This window comes from Oncorhynchus tshawytscha, linkage group LG07 (genome assembly GCF_018296145.1).
Source record: "Oncorhynchus tshawytscha isolate Ot180627B linkage group LG07, Otsh_v2.0, whole genome shotgun sequence".
Taxonomy (NCBI): domain Eukaryota; kingdom Metazoa; phylum Chordata; class Actinopteri; order Salmoniformes; family Salmonidae; genus Oncorhynchus; species Oncorhynchus tshawytscha.
This window is the reverse complement of record NC_056435.1, coordinates 8,027,651-8,046,363: the sequence shown is the minus strand read 5'-3', so window position 1 is coordinate 8,046,363 and position 18,713 is coordinate 8,027,651. Positions and strand designations below refer to the sequence as shown.

The window sequence follows — 18,713 nt, the reverse complement described above, 5'->3', positions numbered from 1 at the left end:
TTTAAGACAACAGATTTGATTAGTCAACTGAAATTCCAATTCAATAATTTGAAAACCATAAGCTATTTTTGATATCTAATCAAAAATCTATTTCAAAAGTTTTGACTGTCAAGACATGATTCACCTGTAAAACTAATGAGACAATATTTGGTTGCGACACACAAAAAGTGGACGAGGAAGCATGTTTGAATTAAGCAATAAGGCACAAGAGGCAGTGCTATGTAATGAATACAGTCATAGGTAAATGGCGTTGTTCGGCCCGACGCGAAGCAGTCATTATATAGCATTATATATATTATGTAGTCATTATATATCACTGACTCGCATACCTTATTGCTTTAATAAAACGATTACCAACATATTCGTCAGGTTGTCCATGTTACAGACGTGTGCGTGTGTCAGTCGCATTTTCATTTGTTTTAGCGTTTTTCTATTGGCATTTACTTGGATATGTCCATAATAACGAAGAAAAACATTTGGCACGCTTCACTTTTTTGGGTGAAATCACAGTTCAAGAGTGAAACATCTTTCCGATGTCAGACAGCAACGCAAATGCCGTGTTCACGTGCTATCAGAAACCCGGAACCTCCGAGTTCAAACGGACATTTTTTTTTTGCATAGAGCTTCCTATTAGTTGAATCTTACTTCTTATCTTAAGAAACGTATCTTTCTACAATGATTTAGTAAATCAGACATTTCAGAGTTTCCTAGTTCCGACTAGCACGTGAACGTGACATTATACACTGCTCAAAAAAATAAAGGGAACACTAAAATAATACATCCTAGATCTGAATAAATGAAATATTCTTATTAAATACTTTTTTCTTTACATAGTTGAATGTGCTGACAACAAAATCACACAAATTATCAATGGAACTCAAATTTATCAACCCACGGAGGTCTGGATTTGGAGTCACACTCAAAATTAAAGTGGAAAACCACACTACAGGCTGATCCAACTTTGATGTAATGTCCTTAAAACAAGTCAATGAGGCTCAGTAGTGTGTGTGGCCCCCATGTGCCTGTATGACCTCCCTACAATGCCTGGGCATGCTCCTGATGAGGTGGCGGATGGTCTCCTGAGGGATCTCCTCCCAGACCTGGATTAAAGCATTCGCCAACTCCTGGACAGTCTGTGGTGCCACGTTGGTGGATGGAGCGACATGATGTCCCAGATGTGCTCAATTGGATTCAGGTCTGGGGAACGGGCGGGCCAGTCCATAGCATCAATGCCTTCCTCTTGCAGGAACTGCTGACACACTCCAGCCACATGAGGTCTGGCATTGTCTTGCATTAGGAGGAACCCAGGGCCAACCACACCAGCATATGGTCTCGCAAGGGGTCTGAGGATCTCATCTTGGTACCTAATGGCAGTCATGCTACCTCTGGCGAGCACATGGAGGGCTGTGCGGCCCCCCAAAGAAATGCCACCCCACACCATGACTGACCCACCGCCAAACCGGTCATTCTGGAGGATGTTGCAGGCAGCAGAACGTTCTCCACGGCGTCTCTAGACTGTCACGTCTGTCACATGTGCTCAGTGTGAACCTCCTTTCATCTGTGAAGCCAGTGGCGAATTTGCCAATCTTGGTGTTCTCTGGCAAATGCCAAACATCCTGCACGGTGTTGGGCTGTAAGCACAACCCCCACCTGTGGACGTCGGGCCCTCATACCACCCTCATGGAGTCTGTTTCTGACCGTTTGAGCAGACACATGCACATTTGTGGCCTGCTTGAGGTCATTTTGCAGGGCTCTGGCAGTGCTCCTCCTCCTCCTCCTTGCACAAAGGCGGAGGTAGCGGTCCTGCTGCTGGGTTGTTGCCCTCCTACGGCCTCCTCCACGTCTCCTGATGTACTGGCCTGTCTCCTGGTAGCGCCTCCATGCTCTGGACACTACGCTGACAGATACAGCAAACCTTCTTGCCACATCTCGCATTGATGTGCCATCCTGGATGAGCTGCACTACCTGAGCCACTTGTGTGGGTTGTAGACTCCGTCTCATGCTACCACTAGAGTGAAAGCACCGCCAGCATTCAAAAGTGACCAAAACATCAGCCAGGAAGCATAGGAACTGAGAAGTGATCTGTGGTCCCCACCTGCAGAACCACTCCTTTATTGGGGGTGTCTTGCTAAATGCCTATAATTTCCACCTGTTGTCTATTCCAATTGCACAACAGCATGTGAAATGTATGTCAATCAGTGTTGCTTCCTAAGTGGACAGTTTGATTTCACAGAAGTGTGATTGACTTGGAGTTACATTGTGTTGTTTAAGTGTTCCCTTTATTTCTTTGAGCAGTGTAGTAATCCCCACTGTTACAAACCAAATAGTAGCTTAGAAGCAAGGAGAAATAATGGACAGGTTGAGATACATTCAAGAGATGATTCGGACAGCAAAATGATCTCATGAAGTGAAAGCGCAGGGATTCAGATGGAACTGTTAGCAGGCAAAAGTGTGCCTGTGTCTGCGAATATAGCGCTGCTTGGACCGCTGCTCGTCCAATCAGTATCCAGGATCCATACAAACCATTTTACAAGTCCACATGAATGACGCAGCTGGGTATGCAATGAAATGAAAAGTTGACGGGTTGGTAATTGTTTTTACCGGAAAACTAACCAACTAGTCAGATATCTAGGAAACACGTCAAAGAGGTTCATGTCTCTTTTTTTTAACAAAATTAAACGGATATATCTCGTTATTTAAAAAAAATAGTAAGGTGGCCACTAACTGGGGACAATATGCCGATGGAAATAGGCTAATGTCAAACATGCTAATTACAAACCGTTAGCTAAGATTTTAAGCCGTTAGCTAAGACACCATAATCACAAAACATGAGGCAGGTTTTTATTGACCCAAGTTTATAGAACAAACTCAATGTCGCAAAAAAATACACAGCTGTAGGATACTTTTTTTTTTTTAAAGATCAATAAAAATAGTATTTGTTCGACGGGTGGATTTTTTTTGTCTAACTTTATTGTGACAAATGATGATGGAAATGGCGTTTTTTCAAATAAACGATTGCCTAATAATAAGGTCAAGTGATGTCACCACATATCTAACTATAAATTAGTAAATTATTGCGTTCTATACATGCTCGCTTTTGTAGCTACCGGAGACATGGAGCAGATACACTACATGGCCAAAAGTATTTGGACACATGTTTGTCGAACATCTTATTCCAAAATCATGGGCATTAATGGAGTTTGTCCCCCCTTTTTATGCTATAACAGCCTCTACTCTTCTGGAAAGGCTTTCCACTACATGTTGGAACATTGCTGCGGGGACTTGCTTCCATTCAGCCACAAGAGCATTAGTGAGGTCTGGAACTGATGTTGGACGATTAGGCCTGGCTCACAGTTGGCGTTCCAATTCATCCCAAAGGTGTTTGATGGGGTTAAAGTCAGGGCTCTGTGCAGGCCAGTCAAGTTATTCCACTTCGATCTCGACAAACCATTTCTGTATGGACCTCGCTTTGTGCCCGGAGGCATTGTCTTGCTGAAACAGGAAAGGGCCTTCCCCAAACTGTTTCCATAAAGTTGGAAGCACATAATCGTCTAGAATGTCATTGTACGCTGTACCGTTAAGATTTCCCTTCACTAGAGCTTAGCTCAAACCATGAAAAACAGTCCCAGACCATTATTCCTCCTCCACCAAACTTTACACTGGAGTTGCTAGTGTTCTCCTGGTATTCGCCAAACCCAGATTTGTCCGTTGGACTGCCAGATGGTGAAGCGTGATTCATCACTCCAGAGAACGCGTTTCTACTGCTCTAGAGTCCAATGGCAGTGAGCTTTACACCACTCCTACCGATGCTTGGCATTGCACATGGTGATCTTAGGCTTGTGTGTGGTTGTTCAACTATGGAAACCTATTTCATGAAGCTCCCGATGAATAGTTATTGTGCTGACGTTGCTTCCAGGGGCAGTTTGGAACTCGGTTAGTGAGTGTTGCAACCAAGGACATAATTGTTACGGGTTATGCGCTTCAGCAGTTCCATTCTGTGAACTTGTGTGGCCTACCACTTTGTGGCTTAGCTGTTGTTGCTCCTAGACGTTTCCACTTCACAATAACAGCACTTACAGTTGACAGTACACCTGTCAGCAATTTGAAGGGGTGTCCACATACTTTTGTATACATTGTGTAGGTGGGAGGACCTACAGGCTGTAGCAAATGTAAGCTACTAATGCGCAAATAAAGCTCAACTGCACATTTCATTCTAAATGCCTATTGCTTGCTAAATATATTTTTTCAACTATAAAATGTATATGTTTCTTTGCCTGACAAGGCATATCCTGACTTTCAAGAATGCCTGAATTGTTCTGCCTTGCTTTTCGGGTTAGCTGGATGGAAGTTTCACCACCGCATGTATGGACCGTGGTGATACGATGCAACATGCAAATGATTACATCATGGTAGATATTAGTTCATTATGTCCATACATCATGGTAGATATTAGTTCATTATGTCCATGCTGGCTATTGCGGGTTACCGGAGACCCTATGAGACAGTTTATGCTTGATCTGAAAATGTGGTCGAAGGCGCCGTTTGGATGGTGTGAAGCAAACGCAGAGGCCAAATTGAGCTCTGTACCAAGTCTCCGTGCGCCTCGTGAAGAAGGTGATGTACGGGGTTGCAATCGTGGTGGAAATCACGTTGCCGAAATCCCGGAGCGCCCTGCTAGGGTGAAGGAGTTTGAAGTAGCACGGATCCGGGTTGCACGGCAAGTTTCCCACACAGAGGCGCAGGAAAGTGTTGAAGGAGCGAGTGGAGTTTAGGAAGCTATGGCGGTGGATGCCTATCAGCCAGTTGAGATTCAGAATCTCGTTCATCAGTTGAAGGATACAGATACATTGATTTGTTGCGCAAGTGATTTAATTGTACTGCCCAAACGAGCAAGAAGTCGGACATAATTGTATCTGCAAGGTTTTTGGATATTCAGGAATTACAGCTGAAACATTGCTGGGAATACTGACTGAACATGATTTACCCTCCCAGGCCCCTGATCCCGTGTAGGGGTGTGATTTGGATTGGACAATGCCTGAAGGGCTGGGATGTTTTTATTTATCTATTTGTATTTTGTATGCTTTTTATTTGTCCTTTGAGAAATGGATTAAAACATTTTTTTCCAGTTCACTACAGTTAGAGGCGGCATGCACATTAAGTTAGCATGAACACCATTATATCCGAAAAGAAGTCTTACTCAGTGGGTTTACTACATTTATTTTTTAATTCACAGTTCCTATCTGCTTACGCCTTTTAAGGGGTGACTTATTCTGTGTCTGGTCTGCTTAGATCACAGACAGTATATGGACCAGAAAAAAAAGGAGGGAGTGGAATCGCTCGCTTCCTCTTCCATCTCTGAAATAACCTTTGGAGCGGGTTTGTTTTGTTTGTGACGACCATTATTTCCTCGAAGTAGCCATAGTCGCTGATTACCCAACTCTCAGTCCAATGAAAATGTCTCCACTACAGTTGCTGCGTGTGTTTTTAAATGGGCTACTGCTGTCGAGATTTTCGAGGCAGTTGAGAAAACGGCTACAGAGACTGCTACGGATCACACCTGAGAAAATATTCGTATAGAAAAGAACCCCGTATGGTCGCCACATTCAACACTAGCTATTTCCATTAGGATTTTTTTGTGTCGACATTTAACAAGTTTGCATTGAAAGTAGACGCGGCAATTGCCTACTACGCTGCGTTTTCATTGAACTGTCTTGCAGATAAAAACGTCTGTGCGTCACACACACACAACTTTCGCCAAACCTGGGTCTTTTCTCAATTAGATTTTATCAACTCATCCGTCCTCCTTCAGAAAATAGTCAAAGGTAATCCAAGAGAGGGAAAATGGGCAAAAATGACTGTAGAAGTCAGGGGATTCATGCTTATTGCGCTTCGTGGAGCAGTGCAGAGCTGTTGTGAAGGAAGTGAGTGTGTGTTCATACTCGACCTCCCGCCACCCAATCATGTCAATGCGGAGCTACACGAACATTGTTACGGGAATTCGGCAACGTGATTTCCACCACGATTGCAACCCCGTACATCACCTTCTTCACTACATGTAGCTTCTGTCCGCTCACACTTGATACATTACCATCACTTTTGCAATTAAGACACTGCAAACGTTTATTCACAACCGCTCTCACTGCATATCTTATGAGTAGGCAGATACTTTACTTCAAACATCAGTAGCACTAATTGACTTTCCGACTTCTTTCCATCTACTACCAGTGGTGGAAAAGGTACCCACCCAATTGTCATACTTAAGTAAAAGTAAATATAATTTAATAGCAAATGACTCAAATAATAGTGAAAGTCTAAAAGTATTTCGTTTTAAATATACTTAAGTATCAAAAGTAAATGTAATTGCTAAAATAATACTTAAGTAGAAAAAGTTAAAGTATAAATCATGTCAAATTCATTTAATAAAAGAACTAGACAGCGCTATTTTCTTGTTTTTGTCATTTATGGATAGCCAGGGGCACACTCCAACACTCAGACATAATTTACAAATGAAACGTGTGTTTAGTGAGTCTGCCAGATCGGAGGCAGTGGGGATGACCAGGGATGTTCTCTTAAGTGCGCGAATGGAATATTTTCATCTCTTTCTAAGCATTCAAATGTAATGAGTACTTTTGGTTGTCAGGGAAAATGTATGGAGTAAAAAGTACATTATTCTATTTAGGAATATAGTGAAGTAAAAGTTGTCATAAATATAAATAGTACAGTATAAGTATAAATACCCTCCAAAACTACTTAAGTAATACTTTAAGTATGTTTACACTACTGTCTACTACAAGGTTTAGACGACCTGCTCCAATCACTCCTGAAATCTGCTTCTTCAGATAACTAGTCACAATGTCAAACGAGACTCCAGATAACAGCTTTTATGGTGCTTTGCTCCGAAAATCAAAACTCTCCACTTCCTGATAATGTACACAGACAGCCACAATGCCTTCCTTCTGCTCTTTCGCGAAACAGGAAATAGAAACATAACCACTCCTGGTCACTCTGACTAACTCCACCTTTCCTAATGCCTCGTTAATTTCGAACCCTTTTCCTTGATTTATTTTTTGCCTAAAATGACATACCCAAATCTAACTGCCTGTAGCTCAGGCTATGGATAGGCTCAGGCTACGCAAGGATATGCATATTCTTGATACCGTTTGAAAGGAAACACTTTGACGTTTGTGGAAATGTGAAAGGCATGTAGGAGATTATAACACATTAGATCTGGTAAAAGATAATACGAAGTAAAAACCAAACGTTTCTTTGTATTTCTTTTTGTACCATCTTAGAAATGCAAGAGAAAGGACTTTTTCTACCCCAGGCGCAATTTAGACTCTGTCCACTAGATGGCAGCACTGTATGTGCAAAGTTTTGGAGTGATTCAGTGGATTCAAATGGACCTCCCAAAAACAGATAATTGTTGATACAAGACAAACAACTGATGTAGAAGCCTACACGATAAATAACTTGCAATATTGGTAGTACACTGGGGCACCCAGGGGCAGACTTAGTGATTTGGAGGTTAGTGATTTGGAGGCCAGTTTGAGCCCCCCCGCCCTGCCCCTCCTATATACTATAATGGGTTTTATAGTAAGACGTAATTTAACTAAAAATGTATTACCTTTTAATGTGCCATGAACACAACCTGTCATGATGTTTTCATCTGATTGTCAAGCAAATCACTTCAAAAAAGTAGGTTACCTTCGTATGTTAATGCAAAATAATTACAGAATCCGCCAACTTTCCTTCAATTCGCGTGTGGCTGAAACTATATCACTGGAGAAAGTATCCAAGCGGGCACAACAGTGCCCCTGTGTCTTACTATATGTAACCCATGTATCTGATGCTGTCTGGCCCAAAAAAAGAGTACGACATGCCATACTTTTTGACCAGACAGCATCAGATACATTGGCTACACACACTGACGACGATGGCAGAATTATCAAAAGCACTTGTCTTTTTCCAAATTCATTATATGTTACAATTTCAAATCAAATTGAGTTAAACTTTAAAAATAATAAACAATTCAAAAATAAATAATCAATCAATCACCAATTACCAAAAAACGAATGCATTCATTCAAATACCATGTAACAATCATCAGTCTGTCAGTCAGTCAGTCATGGTTGGTCTGGTGGAGTGGTTGACGGTGTGTTTGTGTCTTTGTGTGAGGGGAGGGGTGGGGTGGGGTCTGAGCTGGAAGTTGCTGGATGAAGGTGGTAGTTGTAGGACGGTGCAGTGTCCGGGGTTTGTGCTAGTGTTGGGGCTGGTACCAGGAAACTTGGGTTGGTGTTGGGGCCAGGTTGGAGATCGTGCTGGTACATGGGCTGGAAAACCATGGGTTGGTGCTGGGTCTGGTGCTGGGGGAGAACAGGAACCGGGAGCTGGGTCAGGATCTGTAGATGGGAGGAAAGACAACCTGATGAGCAAGCAGACACACAAGGGTGTCCTAGACCCAGAGGTGGTGCTTCCTTGTGTCCTGCTTGCTCCGGGTGAAGGTGTGATGTTTGGTACCTCCTCCGAACCTCATCAGGTGGTCTAGTGCTGGGACTGGTGCTGGAAACTGGGATCTGGATTGGTTCTGGGACTGGTGCTGGGCCTGCAAAGGGGAGGAAAGACAACCTGAGGACCAAGCAGCCACGCAAGGGAGCCCTAGACCTGGAGGTCAATTGTGGCACTCCCCTGTGGTCCGCTTGCTCCGGGTGAAGGTTTGGTGTTTGGTCCCTCCTTCGCATCTCGTCTGGTGCTGGGACTGGCCAATAGGATCTGGATTGGTGCTGGGAATGGTGATGGGGATCTGCAGTGGGGACGAAGGACAACTTGAGGAGCAAGCAGGCAAACAATGTTTGTTCCATGGTGTGTTGTTGTTAGACTCTGATGTTCCTTGTCTCCCACAGGGCATGCTTGATGGTGCTGATGATCCTCCACTGCTGGCGGAGCTAGGTGTCGTTACATCCACCGGGAGGACCGTTCAGGATGTTCTCCGCCGTCAAGCGAGGTAGGGGTAGCAAACTGTTGGGGGAGAGAGAGGGAACAAACAGGGCCCATACCCGCCTGGCCACGGTGCACTCCACAAACAAGTGGTAGATGTTTTCAGTGTCAGTACATCCGTGGGGGCAGTTCTCTGTATGTGGTATGTACCGACTATACATTAATTCCCTAGTGGGTAGGTAACCATGAACTGCCATCCATGAGATGTCTTTCTGTTTGTTTGTGATGCCGAGGTGTTGGCGTTTAACCATACCTGTTGTGGATCTACGGCTGAGCTGGCTCTCAAGTGGGCGATGGTGTTCTTGGTGCGGCTGTGGGCCATGATGTCCTTCTACTTCCAGGATGCCAGCCCAGACATGGGGGTGTGTGCCTTTCCAAAACAAAGTATTCAGACTTCTTGACTTTTTTCCACATTTTGTTACATTGCAGTCTTATTCTAAAATTGGTTAAATCGTTTTATTCCCTCAATCTACACACAATACCCCATAATGACAAAGAAAAACAGGTTTTTAGACATTTCTGCTAATTCATTAAAAATGAAAAATAGAAATATCATATTTACTTAAGTATTCAGACCCTTTACTCAGTACTTTGTTGAGGCACTTTTGGCAGTGATTACAGTCTCAAGTCTTCTTGGGTATGATGCTACAAGCTTGGCACACCTGTATTTGGGGAGTTTTTCCCATTCTTCTCTGCAAATCCTCTCAAGCTCTGTCAGTTTGGATGGGGAATGTTGCTGCACAGTTTTCAGGTCTCTCCAGAGATGTTAGATCAGGTTCAAGTCCGGACTCTGGCTGGGCCACTCAAGGACGGACATTCAGAGACTTGTCCCAAGCCACTCCTGTGTTGTCTTGGCTGTGTGCTTAGGGCCGTTGTCCTGTTGGAGCGCTCAGGACCTCAAACTGGACCTTCACCCCAGTCTGAGGTCCTGAGTGCTCTAGAGCAGGTTTTCATTAAGGATCTCTCTGTACTTTGCTCTGTTCATCTTTGCCTCGATCCTGACGAGTCTCCCAGTCCCTGCCTCTGAAAAACATCCCCACAGCATGATGCTGCCTCCACCATGCTTCACCGTAGGGATGGTGCCAGGTTTCTTTCAGACGTCACTCTTGGCATACAGGCCAACGAGTTCAATCTTGGGTTTCATCAGACCAGAAAATCTTGTTTCTCATGGTCTGGGAGTCTTTAGGTGCCTTTTGGCAAACTCCAAGCGGGCTGTCATGTGCCTTTAACTGAGGAGTGGCTTCCGTCTGGCCACTCTACCATAAAGGCCTGATTGGTTGAGTGCTGCAGAGATGGTTGTCCTTCTGGAAGGTTCTCCCATCCTTGCAGAGGAACTCTAGTGCTCTGTCAGAGGAACCTTGGGGACCTTCAATGCTGCAGACATCTTTTGGTACCCTTCCTCAGATTTGTGCCTCGACACAATCCTGTCTCGGAGCTCGACGGACAATTCCTTCGACCTCATGACTTTGTTTTTGCTCTGACATGCAGGTGTGTGCATTTCCAAAACATGTCCAATCAATTGAATTTTCCACAGGTTGACTACAATCAATGGAAACATGATGCACCTGAGCACATTTTCGAGTCTCATAGCAAAGGGTCTGAATACTTATGATGTTAAGGATGTCCGTGACCCCCTTCCCCCCCATTCTCACCTGCTTTGTACAGGGTGCTGCGCTTGAGTCTCTCAATCTGGCTCCCCCAGACAAAGATGAACATTATGCCTTCTATCTTCTTGCTGTTTGCTCTCTCTGGGGGAAACACCCTGCCTAGGTACAGGAGAATGGGGAGATCGATTGCCTTCAAGAGCAGGATCTTACCCATCATTGTGAGGGACCGAGCTCTCTATTCTCAGACTTTCTGTTGGACATGGCGGATGGTCTCCTCCCATCTGACGGAGCCACCTCCATCCCTCTGGAAAGTGACCCCAAGCGCTTGATGTTCTCTGTTTTGACTGGGAAAGAGGTGGTGAGAGTCTCATGCCAGTCCTATGACCGGTATTGTTCACTCTTAACCCTGTTGATGAGGGCGCAAGTGGCTGCACAGTAGTCGTCCACCACTTTTGTTTCTGTGGCGATGGAGCGACTATCTGTGCCGACCGACGATGGTGATGTCATCCATGTATGCCGCCACTTTAAGCCTCCCCCCATGGGTCCCTGGCATCTGGTAGACAGGGATTCCTATTGTTGACCGGATCTTCTGGAGGAAAGGCTCTAGGTAGATGACGTACAGCAGTGGGGCTAAGGGGCAGCCTTGGTGTACTCCGGATTTGATGGGGAATGGGTCTATGAGGGTGTTGTTTACCAGAACTCTGCTTGTGATGTTTTGGTAGCATAGTTCCGTCCAGTGGATGAGGTGTTGGGGGAAGTTAATCTTGGTTAGCACCTTCTGCAGGAAGCCATGGATAACCCTGTCAAATGAGTCGCTAAGGGCCAGGGGGGAGGAGTCAGTGGCAGTATGAGGTATGGTAGGGAGGTCAGGGGCAGTTGGTTGTTTTCATGTAGATGGTTTCTGAGACATCTTGGGTGGTCGGTTGAGCAGTGCCTGTGGAAAGGTCTGGTTTTCCGTTGTTGTCTGGTGGAGGGGTTGGGATTTGGGTTCGAGGGGTTGGTGTCGTTAACCCTTTTCCTGCTGGCATAGGAACTGGGGCAGGTTCTGAAGAAATGGCCACCTTTCTCGCACAGGTTGCAGGGGTATGTGGAGGTACAGTCTGAGGTGGGATGGTTGTCTTTACAGATCTTGCAGATGATGGTGGCCGCAGTTCCTGCACAGTTTGGGCATGCCGTAGTAGTGGATGGAGCATCTGTTGTTTCCCAGCGTGATGGTGCTGGGGACTCCGCCCACTCCGGTTGGGTCCGGTCTTAACATTACTAGCCATTTTCATGCCCCATTCCAGACATTTTTTTCATCCAGGACCCTCCTATCCACTGACTTGAGGGTGGTGAACCTGCTTAATCAAACGTGTATGTCATAGCCCTGGATGCATTCATTGTGAAACTGTACAGTAACTACCTTGGATTCTGTGTCGGATAGGCTCTGAGTTAGTTAAACGGTTCTGAATCTTTTTACTTTCTGAATTTTGACCAAAACTGTTCTAGTAACTACGGGGTCTTGAAACTGGCTTCAAATTATTCCTGTGGCCCTGGAGGTTTTGTCAGGCAGTTCAGGTAAGACGGCACAAAGGTCATACCTTTCTAGAGAACTGCCTTGCTGAATACCATGGTTTCTGGTCTGGTGGTTGTTGTTGCTGCTCCCCAGCGATTGATGGCTCCGTACTCTGCAGTCTTCTCGTTGGGGATTAGCATTAGCCTCACCATGTTGTAGCGTCGCATCACTCCTGGGGTCATCCCGGTCATCTTGTTCAGGTGGGTGGTGGTGTTGTTTTGGGGGTTCTGTGGTCCTGCAGGGGGTGGAACGACAAACCTCAGAGCAGGCAGACACACCTGGAAGCCCGTGACCCATAGGTCAATGAGGGGACTCTCCTGTGGTCTGCTCGCTCCAGGCGTAGGTTGGTGTCTTTGGTCCTTCCTCCTCACCTCTGGTTCTGGAGGTGATACTGTCTGGTCTGCTCTGGGTGGTTGGTGATCTGCTGGTCCTGGTCTGGTCGGTTCTGGAGGCCTGAGGAGGGCAGATGGGTAAAAATAAGAAGGGCAGGGGAGGAGGGCTGCAGTTAAAGGGTAGAGGGAGTAAGGCTTGAACTCGGCAGCACTCTACTCACCTCAAGGCCTGCAGTCCACCGTCTCCTCCTCAGGCAGCTGGTCCGTTGCTGGTTTTGGATGCTGGGGGGTTCCGGGTGGTCCGTGAACTGGAGAGTCAGGTTGGCCATGGTCAAGCCACTGTTACCCTTCTGCTTCCCCAGTCCTTCAGGTGTTCTCTGCCTTTTCTACTTGACCAGAAAGGTAGTGCCAGCTGAGGTCAAGCCACTGTTACTGCCTCCTGGTCAGTCCAAAGAAAAGGATAGAATAGAGAGAGTAGAGAAAGGGACAGAACCCTAGAAAATCTCCACCTCACAGGGTTGTGCATAATGAAGAGTACCAGAGTTTTCTTTTTACTAAAGAAATGGGTATTGTATCCCCATCATCACACTTAATATTTGGGTTGAAATGGCATGGAAACAACGTTGATTCAACCAGTTTTTGCCAGTGGGGTTATGACTGAATCTTTTGATGCATTCAGAAGATAGCCACACCATACCAGTAGATGCATATTAGCACATACGCTAATATGCTAAATATACATAGCTTCTCTCAAACTAAGTTAAGACAAGGGATTGGTCAAAAGATGTCGGAGTCAGATTTTATGTGTCCATTTAAACCGCTGTAACTCCACTCCACAGTCATCTATGAACTTGAAACTTGTCATCACTGTCATGGACATACACAGAATTTGTAACTGATATATATAAAAAACAAGGAAACTAGTAACAACTCATTATTTGCATGTAACGCTAATGCTCAAAATCATTTCCTCATGAACCATACTTCAGATTCACTCCAAATGTTCTACTGAGACTCATTATATCCACCTTTAATGGGTTTGAAAAACAATTGTTGCTACATTCAAGTAGTCAGATTTACTCCAGATTTGATTTTATAAAGACTCAATTAATTCACATCTTATGACTTTGAGAATGATTCCTTGTTGCATTCAAAGTCAGCCACACTACACCACTAGATGGGACCATATCACACCAGGGCTATAAGAACCGATGGACATGGGGCCATGAAATTTGGTATATAAACCTTATGTATATTTCATTAGAACCAACCTTAGGTGGCACCAGACCAGTTGGTGGCACTATAGATGTCATTTGCATCAGTGGCACCATAGGATACTAGAGCAATAACTATTGATGAAATTGACTTTGTCTCATGCAAATTAATGTTAGATTGAAATTATGCAGATGAATAGTGTGACATATCTTGATTAGTATATCCGTATAATCACATATTGTTGCCATAGTTTTGACTTAAATCACTTAGAACATCTAACTTTGCAACTGCACCCACTGTACCGTCAGTTCAATGTCTAGTTTGATTTACATTTGGTTGAGTTGTCAACTAATGTAAAATCAACAAATAATGTCACCATGTCATTGGATTTAGGTTAAAGGTTATGTAAAACAAATTTGCTAATATAATCAGTTTTCTGTTTTGATTCAACATCATCACATTTCATCATTTTTGATGTTGAAACAAAATTGATTCAACCAGTTTTTGCCCAGTGGGCAGTGTAGATTTTGCCTTGTGTTGTAAGTCAGGAGTTCCCAAACCTTTTCACTCAGGCCCCTCTTCCAGGATTGGGAAACATACCCATACCATGATGCAGCCACCAACATGCTTGAAAATAAGGAGGCAGTTACTCAGTGATGTGTTTTGATGGATTTTCCCCAAACATAAGGCTTTGTATTTAGGCCAAAAAGTTGATTCCTTTGCTGTGTTTTCTTGCAGTATAACTTTAGTGCCTTGTTGCATAGAGGATGCATGTTTTTAAACATATATTTGTATTCTTCTTTTCACTGTCATTTAGGTCATTATTGTGGAATAAGTATAATGTTGTTGATCCATTCTCAGTTTCTCCCATCATAGCCATTGAACTCTGCAGCTGTTTTAAAACGACCAATGGCCTCATGGTGACATCCCTGAGCAGTTTCCTTCCTCTCCTGCAGCTCAGTTCAGAAGGACGACTGCATCTTTGTTTTGTTTGGATGGTTTAATGCGTCATCCACAGCATAATTATTAACTTGACCATGCTTAATGAGATATTCAATGTCTAATTTGGTAATGCTACCCATCTACCAATCATTGCCCTTCTTTTAGGGTTTATGAGCTCCCTGGTCTTTGTAGTTGAATCTGTTCTCGAAATTCAATACTTGACTGAGGTACCTTACAGATGTTATATGTATGGGTGACAGAGGAAGGGGTAGCCATTCAAAAATCATGTCAATCCCTATTATTTCACACAGAATGAGTCCATGTCACTTAATATGTGACCAAATTGTACACCTGAGCTAATTGCCTAAACAAAGGTGAATACTTATGCAATTACCTTATTTTAGTTATTTAGTTTTTATTAATTTGGAAACATTTGTAGAATTTTCTTTTCACTTTGACATTATGGACTATGTTGTGTAGATCAATGACCAAATAAATCACTATTAAATCCATTTAAATCCCACTTTGTAACACAACAGAATGTGAAAAAAATCCAAGGGGGTGAATCTTAATATACTTACTGTATATTGCTGTAAAACCAGGGTCCAGTCTACTGACTAGAGTTCCTAAAATACAAAAGGGTTGAGGCTCCTGCACCAGAGAGAAGCTGAGTGAAATCCCAGGTCAGTTCTTCTCTATGGGCTATCATCAAGCAGGAGCATCACTGTCTATTATGTACCCTTTTCCTGATAAATGATAATTTAGGGATTCCCTTTTGTGAGACTTCACATTGGTATAAAACAAATGCATTCAACTACATATCATCTATAAAATACTAAAGGTACGAAAACAAACATATTTATCTGGTGTCTATAACTCCCTGTCATAGTGATTTGCTGTTGGCAAAATAATGATATGCGTCTCTGATTTGGTGGATTATTTGTGCTTTTCCAGAGGAGGAAGTAGAGGCTGAGGCTGTTGAAGAGGTGGCGGCAGAACCTAAAGCTATAGGTATATTGACGCTTCACGGTGAATGATGTAAAGTCACAACTATCACCGATACTGGTTCTACTATTTCTGATTTGTGGTACATGCTGCAATACATGGCCACACAATGAAAGGCACGTGTATGTTGGATCTGTCAACAGGTAGGGGGAAAAAACACCAAAGACTAAATAAACATTCATATTTTACATTATCAGATCAAACGTTGTACTTCAGCAAGGTCATACTCCTGCCTATATCAACACCTTGGTATTAAGATATCAACACATTTTTTTGTATTTGATCTTGGTCTTTACAGAACCACACAGGTTCTGCCCTGACGGATGGTTCAGCTACTAGTCCAAGTGTTTCATGTTTGTGAAAACTCAACTCAATGGTGAAGGAGGTTTCTGATGAACTCCATCAACGGAGTTGAACTGAGAACAGGCTTTGTGGAATTCAGCTGTGACTACATTGATTCTCCCAAGGTCAAAACTTTAAAAAATGAATAGCAGGAAGATCGGAATGCTGTGAACCAAGAGGTTGTGAGTTCAAATTATAGGTCAGGATATAATGAATAATATTTACTGTATAAATGAATATCCACACGGTAATCATGTGTGTCAAATTTGTAAGTTGAAAACATTGTATGTTAAAAGCACTGTGTGTGTGGGTGTCCCTAACCTTGCCACAGACAAAGAGCTGTAAAATAGATCAGTGGTACACCAATTAGGGCCTTGATGGGCTCGGCTACAGTAACAAGGGGTGGTGTGTAAAGAAAATGTTTTTTTTTTGTTTTTTTGGAAGAGACAACATTTCTTTTGTCTCAGGAACATGCTGGAAACTAAACAAAAACCTTCAGGCGACCATGACAGAACATCCTATGTTTTAAACGTCATCAGACACAGGAATGTTTTCACAAAGTTCCCATGGAAACATGTCTAGAACATTCATATCTTATATTCTGAGAAGATGGCAACCATGTTCTGTGTGATGTTGATAGAATATTCTCCTAAACCTCAACTGGATATATGAATGTTCTTTCACCGTTCCCAGGAAACGTGTCTAGAACATTACTATTGAATATTCTGAGAACATGGTAACCACGTTCTGGGTAAGGTCGGTTTGAATGGTCTCTGAGAAACAGTCCTTGCACATCACTGGATCATTCCTATGAAAACAGAATCTTAAAGAAATGTAGTCTAAAGTTGTGGGAACGTTTGTTGTTAGCTGGGTATTTCCTTGAGATTCAATTGGCACATGCATTTGTGCTGAGTTGCCATCTTCGAGCACCAGCATTGAGCAAACAGTTGGTGGTTGTATTTGATTAACGTTTTTTGAAAAAGTATGGATTCCAGGAAACAAAGAACTACAGAGGACAAATATAGGTACAAGGCAAGCTTTTCATAATTGACATTTTTTAAATGTTTTGACCTTAGGCTAATCAATGTAGTCAGAGCGGAATTCCACAAAGCCTGGTCTCTGCTCATTTCCATTGTTGGAGTTCATCAGAAACTTCATTCAACATGGAGGGGACAATTTAAGCTTCCCAATTTAATTAGTGTCTGAGTTTGATGTGAATTTTTTAATATGATAGTACATTGTAGACTTAAAAAATATATATATAAATATATTTTTAACGTATTTACTGATAGTTACTATGAGGGTGCTCAACCTTTTGTGTGTGTGTGTGTGTGCGCGTCTCATCTCCCCTTCTCCTTTCAGTAACACTGCAACGAACTGGGCGCCAGCCTGGCCTCCGCCAGCTCCTCTTCTAAGGATTGTTACCTGCAACAGATAACAAGAACAGCCAACAGAGCCACCGCCTGGATCGCTGGATTCAACCTCCTGCTGAGAGAAAGGGTCCCCCGACAACGTGACGTGAGCAGAACCTTTTTGGTCCCAGAATTTTTCACTCGGGTCACATGGTCCGGAAAAACACTTGGGCCTAAGGTCCGGAAAAACACTTGGGCCTAAGCAAAAATTGTTCTGATACTTTACTCATGCAGCTAGGCATGATATCCGATCTGTTAGTGGAAAGGGACAGCAGTGCAGCTGTATGTAGCATAGTGGTTAAGAACGGACTGTTAAGAGCGTTTGGCCAGTAACGGCAACTGAAAGGTCGCTGGCTCGAAACCCCGAGCTGACTAAGTGTGGAAAAAACTGCCATTGTGCATTTGAGCAAGGCACTTAACTTACAGGAGAAATTAGGGTTATCTGCTAAATTACTTTTTTTTTTACTATAACAGCTGGTATAGCCAGAGCACTGCAACCAGCAACTACTTTAATTATTTAACCTTTACTTGTGTTACCCATTAAAATGAATGGCAGGTAGCCTGGTCTCAGAACTGTATGACAGATTCAGATATGGCAGATAAAACTACTAAAATGGCACATTTTCGTTTTTCCTTTTGTAGTGGGCCAGGGCTGGAGGAACCTCACACATGGCACACAATACCCATTCATTTGCGCATGTTAGACCATAAAATGCTTCACAACGTTGACTATCTTGTTAGCCACACACAATTCAGTGCATGAAGATTTCTCACTGCTTTGAACATTGGTATTATTTTACTGCAAACAGTTACTTTAAATAAGTGTTCGCCAACAGGTTAAATGTGTTGTAATTTCTCTAAAAATGTATTTCTATGTACTTAAACTGGTATTGTTGTTTTCAAGTAAAACATGTTTTTTTAAGTGTGTGTGTGTGTGTGTGTGTGTGTGTGTATATATAAAAAAACACTGGATATGTTGCTTTTGGTTGACAGCATAAAATGGAATGAGAAAAGATTTAAGATGAGAACAGAAAGTCTGTAGAATCCTATATTTATTTATTGAGCCTCAATTGACCGGTTTACTGAGACCTGTCTTAGGCTAGGCTAAGGCTCTGTTAAATACAGCAAAGGGTGTAGACTGGATATGGGGGTGTGTTTCGATGAGACATTTTGCATGGAATGTTTTTACAGCCTTATTTGGATAAGAGAGTTTCCATTTCCAGTAAGAGATGGTGTACAAAAAAAGACTGACCATATTCTATATCTATGGTAAAAACAATAAGCATATGTACTAGAAATGAACAATATT

General features: G+C 43.1%; 1 protein-coding gene and 1 long non-coding RNA gene across 6 annotated transcripts in view; one reads left to right on the top strand and one right to left on the bottom strand.

The window, feature by feature from the left end:
• The window catches only part of LOC112253841 (zinc finger protein 184-like), a 43,964-nt gene that overhangs the window by 11,158 nt on the left and 14,093 nt on the right, over positions 1–18,713 (top strand). For 2 of the 5 annotated variants that reach the window (XR_006083689.1, XR_006083686.1), the window contains 4 exons: positions 8,901–9,001; positions 9,228–9,356; positions 15,600–15,656; positions 17,355–17,510. The gene's annotated coding sequence lies outside the window, so the exon portion shown is untranslated. Of the gene's footprint in view, positions 1–8,900; positions 9,002–9,227; positions 9,357–15,599; positions 15,657–17,354; positions 17,511–18,046; positions 18,655–18,713 lie in introns of those variants that run through there. The other 3 variants (XR_002954078.2, XR_006083688.1, XR_006083687.1) reach the window with 3 other exon arrangements.
• LOC121846764 lies at positions 8,059–9,352 on the bottom strand. Its single transcript, XR_006083690.1, has 3 exons — positions 9,248–9,352; positions 8,518–8,800; positions 8,059–8,399 (listed from the first exon to the last, which is right to left on the bottom strand). It is a non-coding gene; the product is annotated as an uncharacterized LOC121846764 (long non-coding RNA).